A 15,315-nucleotide genomic window follows, 5' to 3' on the forward strand; every position below is an offset into this window, starting at 1 on the left:
TAAGTATTGGGAGATGGTCAACTCAAAAGCACGCGCAAAGGGCCTCTCCTCTCACCTAACATGTTGTTTTCTTGACTTTAAGGAACAACCGAAGTTGGAACAGTATTGGGATGCCATAGAGAAGCAGTATGATCATAAGCTCTATTTTCAACTTAGAGTACGCACCCTTCCAACTAAGTCATTTACAGCAAAATGGGTGGGAGTAACTGACGACAAATGCCCAAGGTGCAGGGATCAACAAGAATCCATAAGTCATCTCTTGTTCTTTTATAGCTTATATGCTGCACCTCGATCACGGTGGGTAAAACCTATTTGCCAATTAATTGGCATGCGCAGACATGATGAGGCTTTAAGAATGTTATGCACTGATCCCAGCTCCCCAATTGCTATAGCTATGGCCAAATTTCTAAAATGGGCATGGGTGATTCGATTGAAACAGCTACGGCAGTAAAATGAGTTTTGACCTATATAGTCCTCTCATAATTAACCGAAATAGGAGGGGGCGCATCTCAATTCGCTTAACTGAACTCAAGCAAATATTTTTTGGATTGTATATATTGAAATCTGTATTTTTAATTAATGTTTTTAACTGATTTTTTAGTAACTAACATATTCGGCAAAAGTCTTCTTGAGTTTAATCATGTTTTAAATATTTATATAAATTTAAATGGTAATGTAATTTTTTATATATTGCAACAATGTGTATTTATGTATCACTTTTATGACTTAATTGTCCCCCAATTGCTATAGCTATGGCCAAATTTCGAAAATGGGCATGGGTGATTCGATTGAAACAGCTACGGCAGTAAAATGAGTTTTGACCTATATAGTCCTCTCATAATTAACCAAAATAGGAGGGGGGCGCATCTCAATTCGCTTAACTGAACAATGTGTATTTATGTATCACTTTTATGACTTAATTGTCGAATAAAGTTTACAAAACGAGTTACTGGGTGCCGATATTGCAGCACTGCTACAAAACAGGCCCCCAATAACAAAATCGGCACCCACCGTTGTAGAACCGGACCCTACCCTAATCCCCCCCTCCCCAGCCTCCCGGGGAAATCCCAGTCTGGCCCTGGGTCTGGTGAATATGTAACTTGTTTCTTAATTTGTTGACCTTTGTTATAGTCCAGGAAAAATATTTTTAGTCCTTGTGTTAAAGAAATGTGTCATGTTATCAACCAAAAAAGCAATGATGTTGATTTATTTCCAGGTCCATTTTAACACAATATGCTCTGGCAACCTTTCTGAACATTACTTGTAGGATTCGATCAAAGTTGATGGCCTAACATGCCATTTGTAAATATTATATGAAGTATTGTTTTTTATGGATGTCACATATTAGATGTGTTCGCGTTGAGCAGGCATTTATTATATATATGAATGGACGATTGTAATAAACTAAAGTGAATATCACATATAATGCCATTTCAACTACCTGTTGGCTACCTTGATGCCTTTGTGGAGGTAATACTTTCTTCATTGATGTGATGCACCACATTCGAGAGCACAAGAGCTGCTTCACAATATTTGTGTTTATTTATCTCTCGAAGGGGTATATTATCAAGAAATGTTTCACCACTTTAGCGGCACATATCGCTGAAAAAGCGGCGATTTTATTATCGCACTATCAACAAGTACACACTAACATGCTTTAGCACTTGTTTTCTTGAGATAGCTGCCGTTTTTTTATTTGCATTGCATGACAGCGATATTTATCGCTTATGACATGCAAAGTAGGCGTTCCTCATCAATACTACATGAAAACAGTGGCAAACACAACTTCGCACTATTAACAATGCGGCACCGGACCCACGAAGCGATTAAAAAAGCTGCGCTAACCGCAGTTATCGCAGGAATTTAACACCTGTTTAAAAGTTGACTTAACCATCTTTTGTATTGGAGGTGGATTGTGTGGTTAAGTTCACACTTGCCTATTAGCAAGCTTTTCATTAGAGCCTACTAATTGTCGCGTGGTTTCTCACGCTATTGCTGCTTATTGCTGGATTTGACTTCGCCTCTGATCAAAGCGTTGCTAATACGCCGCTAACACGGCGATGTCAACCAGCGATAGACGGCAATAAAAGAAAACGCGCTAAGCGCGATTTGCGATAATTATCGCATTCTGTTGATAATGTGCCCCAATAGGTTGTAAACTGAACAGCCAGTAAGGTTCTAAGAACAGACTGTTTCTGTTTCACAATATTCGGTCTACACCACCAGGGATAGGGGTATACAGAACTGTGTAACAGGTGTGATGTCATCATGAAACATGCCTTCCCAGTGTGTTCTTGTGGTTTGAGAGTCTGCCATTTATTGCAGTATTATCTTTCTACCTGTGTTTGGCACTCGTGTGTAACATGCACCCGTCACTTTCTCTTGTAACACACTGTTTTCTACCTCTTACATTTGTTTGTTTTTGGTACCTGCACAAGTGCCACCATTGCCTACGTAACGTTTGTTCTTGTGCTTGAGTGTCCTCCATATATTGCAGTATTATACCTCTATGTTTACTTTGTACGCTTTTGTAACCTGCACACGTCACTTTTTCCTCCTGTAATGCACCGTTTGCTACCTCTTGTATTTAGTTGGTTCACGATTGTCACTTTTGTAATGCACCGTTTACTACCTCTTGTATTTTGTTGGCTCACGATTGTCATTTTTGCTTTATTTAATGTAACGTTTGCTTTTGTATTTTGTGCACTTGTAATGTTCTCATGTATCAGTTCTGTTCCTATTGTGAAGCGCTCTGACACCTTCGGGTAAAGTCTGCGCTATATAAAAACGCATAAATAAATAAAATGAAACCTCCATTACGTTTTCAGTTAGGGTGCAAAGTCAGTAACTATGCTGGAGACAGAAAGACCAGCGTCCAGTTTCTGCATTTCCAGCAGGGGGCAGGAGGTGCTGGCTTTGCACCCCTCTCACAATGGACTGTTCCCATTTCTGCCCACATTCTTGTACACTGTGTGGTAACACCAGAGACTGCATGATATGCTGCGCCTAAAGGCCCATAGGAATGCATGGGGAGTTATTCCTTATTTGCGATTAGCAGCAAATAAGATTGCGATTTCAAGGGTGCCAGGGTGTCCTTTGTAGCACCCCTGAAATGTAAATTTACACAGGTGTTGCGCACACACATGTCCAAAGGACATGTGTGTGTGTAACATGCAATTGAGAAAAATGCACTAAAGTGCTTTTTTCTATTTTTTCGCTATTTACCACGAAGTCAGACTTCGTGGTAAATAGCGACTAAAAATAGCGAATTCGCAATGTAGTAATGGTTAATGAATTGCATTTAAGGAATCTCAAATAGAGATTCCTTAAATGCATTTCCTCGCAAATGTGCGAATTCTTTATTAGCGAATTTTGCATTTGGGATGATGAATCCCAAATGCAAAAGGGCCAGATTCTCAGAATCTGGCCCTTTGCGAGCGCAATTGAGCTTGATGAATCTAGCTGCATGTGTTTTTGGGCGAAACCTCACTCCACATGTTGACTTCTGACGGACGGTGTTTCAAAATATGTTTAACAAATTCACAGTATTGAAAAAGTTAGGGGGAAAAAAGCAGGCCTTCGCCTGTGTTTTTTGTTTTGTTAAATCCTTTCATCCGGGCATCAAAGAAAGGACGTTTCTGCAGCCTCGTTGAGCAATCAATCACCTCTCCAGAGAGCGCGAGCCACAACAGCTGGCTCCAGTTCGGGCCTCGTGCACTGACGCTTGACCGACGCTGACATCTTAACCCGACAATTTAAGTAGATAATGGGGAGGGGATGACAATAGATAGTGTTAACAGCTTTTGATCAAGCATGGAGAAAATTACTTCAGGGAGCGAACAGCCTAGAGAGAAGAAATTAGAAGTGCAGCCGCCCGCATCCGCAGAAACGAAACGAGCTTTGGCCTTTTGGCTTTGTCAGTACACACTCCTACTGACTTTTCCTATACTTTTAGCAAAGCTAGTAGGTCTGCTTTAAAAGGACGAGCTATTCGTTTTGTCAATGATGTTCAGCATTAGAGATGAAACAAGAAAAAATGGTTATGTCATCAGCATCAGCAACACACAAAAATACGCACTCGTGCATCAAAACACAGACGTCATTTTATTTTTACATTTACAGTTTCATAAAGACAATCTGCACCAAAGTGCATTTTCAGAAAGAAACAGGCCGGCTGCAAAGTGCAGTTGCTGGGACCTCCTATAAATGTTGAAACATTAAATTACATGTGGCTGGGGAGCAAGGGAGAGCGGTGGGTAGAGGGATGAAGTAAACTCCAACGACAAACAGCAGCGGTGAGCACTGGTGAGTGCGGAAGCAATAGAGGAAAGAGATATTCAAAAAAAAGAAAAAAAATGAACAGGACTGGAGGGATAGGGGGGCTGGGGCTATGCGACCACACCACAGAGAGCATGGAGGGGCAAGGGTTGTGAATGGGAGGTAGCACACAGCAGAGAAAGCAATACAACTGATGCACTCTGATGAAGGACTACATTTTTTTTTTAAGTAGTGCCTTTTATGTATGCAGTAAAAAGATACAAGTCATCTAATAAAGAGCATCGGCAAAGCCGATAGGTATCGCCTATGCAAGAGCTATTGGCTTTGCCAATGCGCTTGAGTCATGTTGGGCACCAGCGTGGCTGCTGTTCAGCATGACTAAAAGCTATTGGCGTTGAGGAGAGTTGAGTGACGCAGAGGGCAGTGGTGCAGAGTACAGTGGCATAGAGTGCAGTGTCGAAGAGTGCAGAGTAGAGTCAAGTGGCATAGAGTGCATTGGTTTAGAGTGGTGTAGAGCAGAGTAGCATAGAGTGGTGTAGAGTAGAGTATAGTAGAGTAGAATAGCGGACAGTTCAGTGGCGGAGAGTGCAGTGATGCAGAGTAGAGTGCCAGAGTGCACTGATGTAGAGTGGAGTAGAATGGGATAGAGAGCAGTGGTGTACAGTACAGTGATGCATTATGGAGTGCAGTGGCATAGAGTGCACTTGTGTTGAGTGCTTTGGCATAGAGTGCAGCAGTTAAGAGTAGAGTGGCACAGAGTGCTGTGGCATATAGTGGAGTGGCGCAGAGTAGAGTGGAGTGGTGTAGAGTGCATTGGCGTAGAGGAGATTGTTTTAAAGAAGAGTGAAGTGGCGCAGAGCGGAGTGGTGTAGGGTAGAGTGCAGTTGTATTGAGTGGCATAGAGTGTAATGGCGTAGAATAAAGTGGTGTAAAGTTCAGTGGCATAGAGTGCAGTGGTGCTGAGTAGATTAGAGTGGCGTACACTGGATTGGCATGGAGTGCAGGGGCATAGAGTTGAGTGTTACAGAGTAAAGTGCATTGACGTAGAGAGTATTGGCAAAGAGTGCAGTGGCGTAGAGTGCAGCGATGTAGAGTGGAGTTGTAGAGTTGATTGGCGTGGCGTAGACTGGAGTGGTGTAGAGTGCAGTGGTGAAGAGTGCAGTGATGTAGAGTAGAGTGGTGAAGAGTGCATTGGCATGGAGTAGAGTGGTACAGGGTAGAGAGGCTTATAGTGCAGTGGCGTAGAGTGGAGTGGTGCAGAGTGCAGTGGCATGTAGTGGTGTAAAGTGGAATGGGACAAAGTAGAGTGCAGTGGTGTGGAGTGATGCAGAGTAGAGTGGAATGGCATAGAGTTGAGTATTCATGGTGTGGTAGCACAGTACCATTACAGACAACACATTTTCCATTAAGATGCCCATAACATTTGCACAGACATACAGTTCTACTAATTTAACTATATGGTGTACAGACAAATGTGTGTGGAAAGTGCATCCCCTAGTGCACGGGTCTTCAAACTGGGGGGCAGGACGCCTTGGGGGGTGCTCATGTGATCTCAGGGTGGCGCCAGGCTCTGGCCAAAAGAAGCATTATGCTCATAGCAGTGCTTTGTTTTAAGTAAGAAACAATGAGCAGCAGTAAGCCGCTCTGTAATGGGTAATTACTAACATCTTTAGTCATGTATAACCTAGCTAAGAGTATGTGTCAAAAGGAAAAGGGCTTCAATTATTCTTTGAAAAAAACCACCTCCTCCCTCACTTTTAACCCCTTCCATGCTCGTGACGGAACCATTCCATCATGAGTCACGGTTGGGCTGTGCTGATGATGGTTCCGTCACGACCACGCCCGCGATTGGAATGTCCAGCACAGGGCAGGAATTCCTGCAGCACGGAAGCAGTAAATAATTACACTGTGGATACTTTTACACAATAGTAAGGCCTGCCTGACCATAATAGTATGTTTGGCAATCATGTGTCTGATTGCATTTTTGAAAGGGGTAAAATAACTTAACGACCGTGTTTCAATAAGTTTAGACATATTTAAACATTACCAATTTAATTAAATAATTTTGAAAAATTCTCAGGGGGCCACCAATGATTTTTATGTTTTCACTGGGGGGTGTGGCATAAAAAAGTTTGAAGACAACTGACCTAGTGTAATGATTTGTTTTGATCACATTAAAGTATTTGTTTCCAACACACTTCAAAAATAACAAAAGATTTGCTTCATTTGTTCCGCATTTGATATTTTTTCCGAAATAATTACACAGTTCATTTAAATGTTGTTGTGTGCTAGAAAAAAAGTTCTTTCCTATCCTCAGTGTCCAGCAAGATTTTCACATAATTCCTCTCCTCTCAGTTAGAAGTCAGAGAAAGAAAAGTAAACAAGCACCCTCGGAAGACAGTGCCTGACATTTGGCCTCAGTATTTGAATGCACAGCAACTGTGACGAGATAAGAACTAGATTTACAGGCCTTTTTACAGTAAGGAAGACTTGGAAGGATACTATAAATAAGGTTTGGGCAAGTGAAGGTATGAACTCAAGCTGGACAGACTAAAACAAATAAAGCCGGCAAATGGGAAGCAAGAAAACGTGAGTTACAAACCACAAAGCAAACTGCAACTAACGGGCAGAATGCATTCTTAGGTCAATTTTCTGAATGGCCCTATGAGGTCATGTCTGGTAGGCTGTGACCTAAATAGTATAGTCAAGAAGATATGCTCCAGGTGCAATGACACTGCTGCTACTGGTGGCTGTGTACTTCTGTAGGTGAGCACATAAATGAGGACATATAAGCGCACATATATGATCACTCAAGCATACATGTGTCATCACACAAGTGTGAACATGCATCACCACACAAACACTTGCCTACTAAATGACACTGGTGCCATTATTTTGTATTCATTTGTCCGAGATGGATCAATAATTGAAAAAAAAAGCTGGAGTAGCATGAAAATTTGCTTTTTTTTCAAAGCAGAATGTCAGGCAGCAATTTGCTGCCTGTTCCTCCAAACAAAATAAAATATTTTTAAAAAGGAGCACAGAGGTGCAGTGGTAATGGAAAAGCATCGGGGAGTGGGTTGGGGAGGAGGAATACATGAAAAATAGAGCCTGGCAGGGAGAGGAGTTGAAAAACAGCACATGAGGGAGAGAGCAACACAGGGGCAATGGGAGAAGAACACAAGGGAGAGAGCAACACTGAACAATTGAGCCGGGGAGATTGGCATTGTAAAAGCACATGAGAGAGAGTAGCACATAAGGGAGAGAGCCACATGGATCGCACGAGGAAGAACATGGAGATAACTGGGAAACAAAGGCAATCTCATGGACTGTTCTACCAAAAAAAAAATTGTAATTCTCAGAATCTGAGCAGTGGAAGGACATAAGCTAGCCAAGGATGGTAAAGAGGACAGGCTTAAGGGAGGGACAAAAGCAAGAAGAGGAATGGAAACTTGGGACAGAAAAGTACTCTGCATGGTAACAGATGTGTACCCATGCCCTGAGTGTCCATCTGTACTATTGGCTGGATCCCTAATGTTAGTTTTTGTTGTCACAGGCAAATGTCTGTCTAACGGATTGCGGTCGTGTTGGACTGGGAGGGGTGCCCAATGCGCTACCCTCAAAGTGGAAGAAGGCTATCTCCTTCACCAAGAGCATACTGTGTAGTGATCAGTAGGAATGAACAGGTCCTTTTTACCACGTGTCACTGGAGTGAAGCCCACTCCACTCCAGTTCACTCACCTTTTTTAAGCTCCACTGCTGAGTCCTCAGCTCACCCATGGCCTACATCAGTTGAATGTAGAGTGCTGCACAGTGCAGGAGTAGTGGCTCTGCGCTGGATGTATGTGTGCCTGAGAAGGGTACAGTACAGGGAAAGAGAAATGCTGTGCTGTACCGGCATAGGGAGCGCATGTGCAGAATGTATGTATGCCTGCGAGGAATACATTACATGAGAGATGTCGTGATGTGCACTGTGTGCTCAATCAAAGCTGGATATGTGTGCTTGTGAGAAATACAATACATAAAGGGTGAAGTGTTGTGCAAAGCGTGCATATTGAGTATGTATGCTGGCAATGTGTGTGTTTGTATATAGCACACCATGGCACAATACATAGAGGGTACAGTACTGAGCAGTGCACACAGAGTGATTGTGTGCTGGATGTTTGTGTGCCTGGGATGACACCATATAGGAAGGTGACAGTACTGGACAGTAGGAATGCTGTGTACGTACACTGAGCACCAAGTGGGCCTGCAATGGTACATAATATGGAGGACCCTGGGTTACATTTTGGGAAGGCCAGGCCTGCTAGGTGAAGACTTGAGAAATAGAGATATCCCCCCCAGAAAGATTTATGAATTGCTCCATTACTGTGAGCTGAGTGGGGCACACTGGAGGAAGAGAGGTAGAGTGATTTCCCTGTACACTTCAAAAGGGTGCTGTTTGATTCATTGATAGGTCACAAGGGAAGGGGCCTCGACACATGTCAGGAAGGCGATGGGGTTGATAAGGTAATCATAAAAAGTAGAACTGGGAGCCCAGGTTTAACTTTTTGTTGCACATATCACTGTAGCTGACATCCAGGTGTGAACTCTAGTCACTTCCATGGCCTGTGCTGTGGGACTGTTAGAGTCAGAGAATCTCCCCTGCTGTGACAGACAGCCGTTCAAGAGGAAGAAGAGGGAGAAAAGTGTGCACTTCAAAAGAAGCAGAACCCCAACATATAAATTCAAAGATCCAGACCCTAAATCACATTTGTTGTCTGGAAATGGGCTATAAGAATGGGAGCGGGAGACCCTAAAATGTGTCATCTGCCAAGTAGCCAGGTAGGCTCTTTGAGAGGGGGAGCCATGCAATACTTCTGCCTGTGAACAGGATGGAGGGCCAAGGCTTGCTAGTCTCTCCATTGGGTGAGGAGACATTACCCAGGGAAGCCAAGACCACCTGCTCTGGAGCCTGGAGCACCAGCTCCTTCCTTGCTGTCAAGACCAGTGTGCCCTGTGAGGAAGACGAGAGCTTTGGAGGGAGTTGGTCAACTAGTGACCCCACCGCAACGGCTCCCGATGCGAAGTGTGAGGAGATGGCCATTTTCCATGTGCAGGAGTGAATCAGTAACTCCCGTATGTCAGGAGAGGCCCATCGTAGACTGAGACGTGCATCGAGTGCCATTCATGGAGTGCCAAGTCTGTCCCACAATGCTGTACTGACCCTGTTTGCCAGAGGGGCCACGGTAGAAGGGACTGTGTGACAAAGCACCATGACTTGTGTGAGCCTTTGACAGCAACTGCATAGCCAGAAGGAGCCTCAATAATGTCAGCGATTACACCAGAGAAATCAACGCCTTGACCCCAAGTTCTGCGCCAACCCCATAAGTCAGGTGGACCTGCCAGTACTGAGTCTTGCAAAAGGTTGGGCTGTTGCCTAGGAAAATTGAAGCTGAGACCTGTCATCAAGACCTTCCCCCTGAATGACCCTGAAGAATATGGAGGATGTCGTGAGGACTTCGCTCCGTCGCTGGGCTCTGGTCTGGAGCACAGAGATTAACCCCATCTCCAGTGCAGGGAAATTTAACTTAACGTACTGAGGGAAGCTTGGAGCACCTTCGTTCACTGTTGAGGCGGCAGCACCACTTGGGAGTGAGAGCCTGCACCTGCCGATGCTGCCATGTGTACCACAAGAAGCTCAGCTCCTCCGAACATGACCAAAGATGGAAGTGCCTGTGGTTGGGCACCCACTGAAATGCTGAATGCTTCCTTGCTGATGAAGTGGGTAAGATTTGAATCAGGCCTGTCAGGTCCCAGGAGACTTGCTGCTAAAGGTGCAGCGGCATAGATACTTTGACTTTTTCCTAAAGTGTCAAAAGGGACTTTTCAGTAAGTCCTATTAGTGAGCAGTCCCTGAATCGAGCCACGAGTCAATGCAGAATAACACCAATAACATTGCATGGAAGAGAGTGGGACCGAGATTTACCAAATAAACTCTAGTGTCCCAACCTCAAGGGTATTGTGTTTTTGCTTATGAATGTTGTTATTTGTTTGAATGTGTAGAGTTGGAAATAAAATACTTCTTTATATAGCCAAAAGCAGGTATTTGACTGGACATTAATTTATTGAAATACTGAGTGCACTTTGATGTATCAGTTGTGTTCATAAATCTGATTCTACACTCCACCCCACCCTCCAAGGGAGTCTTTGACTTCTTTGACTGCTCGTCCATAGCTACTACTGAGAGTCAAGTGCAGAAGGTGTACTTGGCCCAGTTGAGCAGGACCCATACTAGGTCGGGCCCCAGACATCAGGAGTAAAAAGCCTCAACAATCACAGTTGCACCCAAAAGCCCATTCGTACTTGTGGCTCACTGAAAAGGGTTCTGACACAAGCCAACACAGGTCAATAAATAAGAAGCAAGCAAATGAGAGGGACAATAAAGCCAAGCAATGTAAAACAACGGGATTGTTCTAAGCCTATTGTAAGGTAATAATATGTCTTGCAACATAGTGTGCATGCGCTGTCTTACGAAACAGCTCTAAAGATGGGAAATTCATGATTCCAGAAACTGACTGTAACAGGAATCAGATATATCTAAGAGTCCAAAGTCCAATGTTGCTGAGGTTCTACTCTGTACAATCCATGTAGCCCATGAAGCCAAGAGCTCATTGAGCAATGTTTTGAAAAGTACGTTTCATTTTATTTTTTTTTATTATTTTTTTTTTATTGAGAGTTCATATATAACAATACAATACAGTACAAGAGACATGACATATTTGAGATCCAATTAATACAGTCTAGAAGAAAAGAATATTAAAAACAACCATACAGTTTTTAGTTATAACATTTAAATTATAAAGTGCAAAATTGTGTAAGAGCAAACAGGCAATAGACTTTCACTAATATTCAAAAGATTTTGTTAGAGTTAAAAAAATATAGGAACTTTAAATTCCCTTTGAAATTTCTCAGTTAATTTTTCATAGCTAGATTTATAAAGTGCATCGTGCATATACATAACGAACCTAATAAACCAATTTTAAATCCGAATAAATAGTAGCAAGGCAAATTTAAGGATCAAACCCACTCCAAAATTTCTCATATTTTTTCAGAGCCCCTGATCTTAAAGCGTATGTTCTTTCCCTATCCTGGATTCGAAGTAATTTTATCTTCCATGCTTGGAAAGATGGGACAAGGTCTGTTTTCCAGGACTGTAATATAAGGGATTTAGCTATTAAAGAAGCTATAAAAAGCGACTCATCGTGTTGAGTGTGGATAGGAGAGCAACCTAGGACGGAAGTCAATTCATCAAGGACAATATTAGTTTTAAGGACAATTGAGAGATATTTTTCTATTTCCTTCCATAATACCTGGATTTTGGGGCATTCCCAAACAATGTGTTTCCACGTGCCTTTTCCTTCACATCGGAAACATTTGTCAGCTACTTGGGGGAAGATATTATGCAAAAAGGACGGAGTTCTATATATCAACCATTTGTTAAAGAATTGCATACGTTTAAAATTTGCTCCTCGAAAAATGGTTTTATTAAACTTATTTATTTTGTCCCATACCTGTTGATTAATTGTAATATCTTCCCTCTTTTTCCATCTTTCAATAATCTTGCTGTAGAGGTCCTGATCTTTGCCTTCTCTTAGTGTTTTAATCCAAATACTCATTTTCTTTTGTGTTTTGTTGTTAAGGATAGTGGAAATATTTTCTTTCATGAATAGATTTCCTATAGTGAGTTCTCTAAGTTTTGGATTTATCCTGATGAAGGACCAGTTCAGCATGCAGTGCGAATGGATTAACTGACTATTGATTTCATCCCAGGATTTCCATCTGTTGCCCAAGAGGAAGTCTTCAATTTTCTCAAAGCCATTCTCCTTCCAAATAGTTAATATATATTTGTCCATACATCCAGCGTCTCCCAAGCTAAAATTCATTAAATCTGTCTTGCTGCTAAAATTAGGTAATCCATAGAATTTAAAAAACTGAGTTTTCACCTTAAAGATCCACTGCAGGGATTTATAGCGTACTTTTTTTGATCTTTAGTGATTCTCACTGGGTCATAAATTTTCAATTCCAACAGCATCCTTTTGATAAAAAAATCATCCGACTCATGGAGATCTAAAACAGAAAACCTGTGACTATAATGTGCAAAAGACGCAAAATAATATTCTCTAATATTTGGGAGGGACAGCCCTCCTTGTGTAAATGATGAATACAAAGTGCTCAGTGGAAGTCTGGAAGATTTTTTTGCCCATAGGAAAGAAGAAATCAGCGCTTCTACTTTTTTAAAATAAGAGGCCTGGATTGCGCAGGGAATTGCACAAAAAAGGAAATTAAAAAGGGGTAATACCGACATACGAATTAGCGATGCACGCCCTATAATAGACAGGGGTAACAAATTCCACCGGTCTAAAAGTGAGCCCACCTTTTTTAGAAAAGGTAAAAAATTTAGTGCAAAAAGGTCGTCTAGGCTATCTGATACAAATATTCCAAGATATCTTTTTGGATTTGTGTTATATATCCGCCTGAATTCCGGAGCTAAAGTGTCTATAGTGCAGTTCACCAGAATAATTTCCATTTTGTTTACATTAATTTTATAACCCCCTAGCTTTTGAAAATCAGAGAAGATTTTTAAGATCCTCCGTTGACTAGAGGGTTTAGAATCTATAAAAAGGGCAATATCATCTGCATACAATTTTATATTTGTCATTCCTAATATTGGGGCTGTGTCAGCTTTAATATTCCTGATGGCGATTGCGAGAGGTTCGATAAATAATGCAAATAAAATTGGCGACAGGGGACATCCCTGTCGCGTACCTCTAGTGACTTTACAGGACCCAATATTTGTATTATTAATGATAATTTGTGCCCTAGAATTCACATACAATTGTCGTAGGAGAAAAATAAAAACATTCGGGAAATTAAAACTGCGTAAAATTGCAAACAGGCAATCCCAAGAGACTAGATCGAAGGCTTTCTCCGCATCTAAAAACCAAATTTGAGCCTTCACCTTATTAGTTTTAAAATAATCTAGTGCCTCCAATAAAAATGTAGTGTTGGAATGAAGGTGTCTGCCTGCAATGAAACCGCACTGATCGTGAGCTACCAGGGATCCTATTATTTTATTTAATCGGTTTGCTAAAAGTTTTGTAAAAATTTTATAATCTGTATTCAGAAGGCTAATCGGGCGGTATGAATTTATATTTTCCTTGTCCTTTCCCTTTTTTAAAATACTGACCACCACCGCTATGTGGAAGGAATCCGGTGGGGGACCACCTTGGAGTAAGTTATTAACTAATTTCAGAAGTTCTTTGCGTAGTGTTCCCTCAAATCTTTTAAAAAATTCGATGGGAAGGCCATCCTCACCGTTGGCCTTACCGTTGGGGAAAGACTCTATCACTTCCTCTAATTCCAATAATGTGAAATCTTGAGTAAGATAATTAATGCCCTCAAGATCTAATTTAGGTATTTCAAGTTGTTCTAAAAATTCCAAGGTAGAGTCAGATGTAGCCCCTTCAGATACTTGATAAATTCCCTCATAATGTTTTAAAAACAGTTCGCCAATAGAGGTGGTGGTCTTAACTTGTATTTTAGTAGTAGGGTCTAATAGCTGATCTATTCTATTGTGAACCTGCTTTTCTTTAGATTGCCAGGCCAGAAGCTTTCCTGTATATTCACTCTCTTCATATATTTTTTGTGCATATAGGTTGCTATTTGTCTCGCCTAAATCATAATAAAAGTTCTTCATTTTGCATTTTGCCACGTTGAGTTTGTGACCAGAGATCTTAGATCTGACCCTAAAATGCTCTTGGGCTGCCTGTGAAAGTTCAGTTTGGAGTTTGATTTTCTCCTCCCTTTTTGCCCTCAGCTTAGGGATTTCTTTAGATGTAATTATTCCACGAAGAGTGGCTTTAAAAGCATCCCAGATTATATTTAATGGGGCTGAACCTCTATTCTGTATAAAAAATTGCTCAATCCTTTCGTTAATATCTGTGCACCATTGTTGGTCAAGGAGATTAAGTTTATTAAAAAACCATCTACTTTTAGATCTAGCTTCGTGATTCCCCAGATTGACCTCCATACAAAGAGCTGCATGGTCTGAGAAAGCATTAGGTAGATGCGCATAATTGTATAATACTAAATCATGGGATGACAGAAAAAAATCTAACCTTGACGCTGAATTGTATTTTGCTGAGTGGCATGAATACTCGCGCTTGATAGGATTTAACTTTCGCCAGTGGTCAATAAGATCAAGATCTATTTTACAACTTTGGACTGCTAAAGCAACTTGGGGTTTATTCTGACGACGATCTTTCTTAGTCGAGTCCAATCGCGGGTTTTGCAATAGATTAAAATCTCCCCCCCAGATTATTGGCCCGGGCAGACCAGTTATTGCCTGTTTTACTTGTAGAATGACTTGAGGGTCGTCAAGAATTGGTGCATAAACTGTAGCAAGAATAACACTGACGTTATTTAATTTACCGTGTGCAACTGCCCATCTACCTCTAATGTCCGTGCAAGACCCTTCAAGATTAAACCCTACATGTCTCCCTATTAATATGGAAACTCCTCTCTGAGCCATCCCTGCTGGGGCAGATATGTTATAGCCCACCCAGCTTTTGAATAGTTTAGCTGACTCTGCATGGTCTTTATGATGGGTTTCTTGTAAATAGATGACATCTGGTGAAATGTTTTTCAGCCAGCACTCGGTAGCATTCCTTTTACGAACGTTATTCAATCCATTAATGTTTAAAGAAATAAATTTCACCATATTATTTCATGTTCGAGATGTTGGGCGTGACCCTCAACTAATACACTAGTGTGCAAATTTGCAAAAATAGATTCAACAGCAACAACACATATAATCAATAAATAATATATATATATATAGCAGTCTAGCCCCATAACATAATAGCAGCAAATATTCACAGGAGCATCCGTGAAGAGACTGAATTTAAATGTGGAAATGTCCAACCCAACATATACCATATGTTGAACGAGGCCCTCTGCCAATGTGCAAGTGTACAAATCAGCAAATAAACAAAA

The sequence above is a fragment of the Lissotriton helveticus genome, chromosome 2_1 (genome assembly GCF_964261635.1).
Source record: "Lissotriton helveticus chromosome 2_1, aLisHel1.1, whole genome shotgun sequence".
NCBI lineage: Eukaryota > Metazoa > Chordata > Amphibia > Caudata > Salamandridae > Lissotriton > Lissotriton helveticus.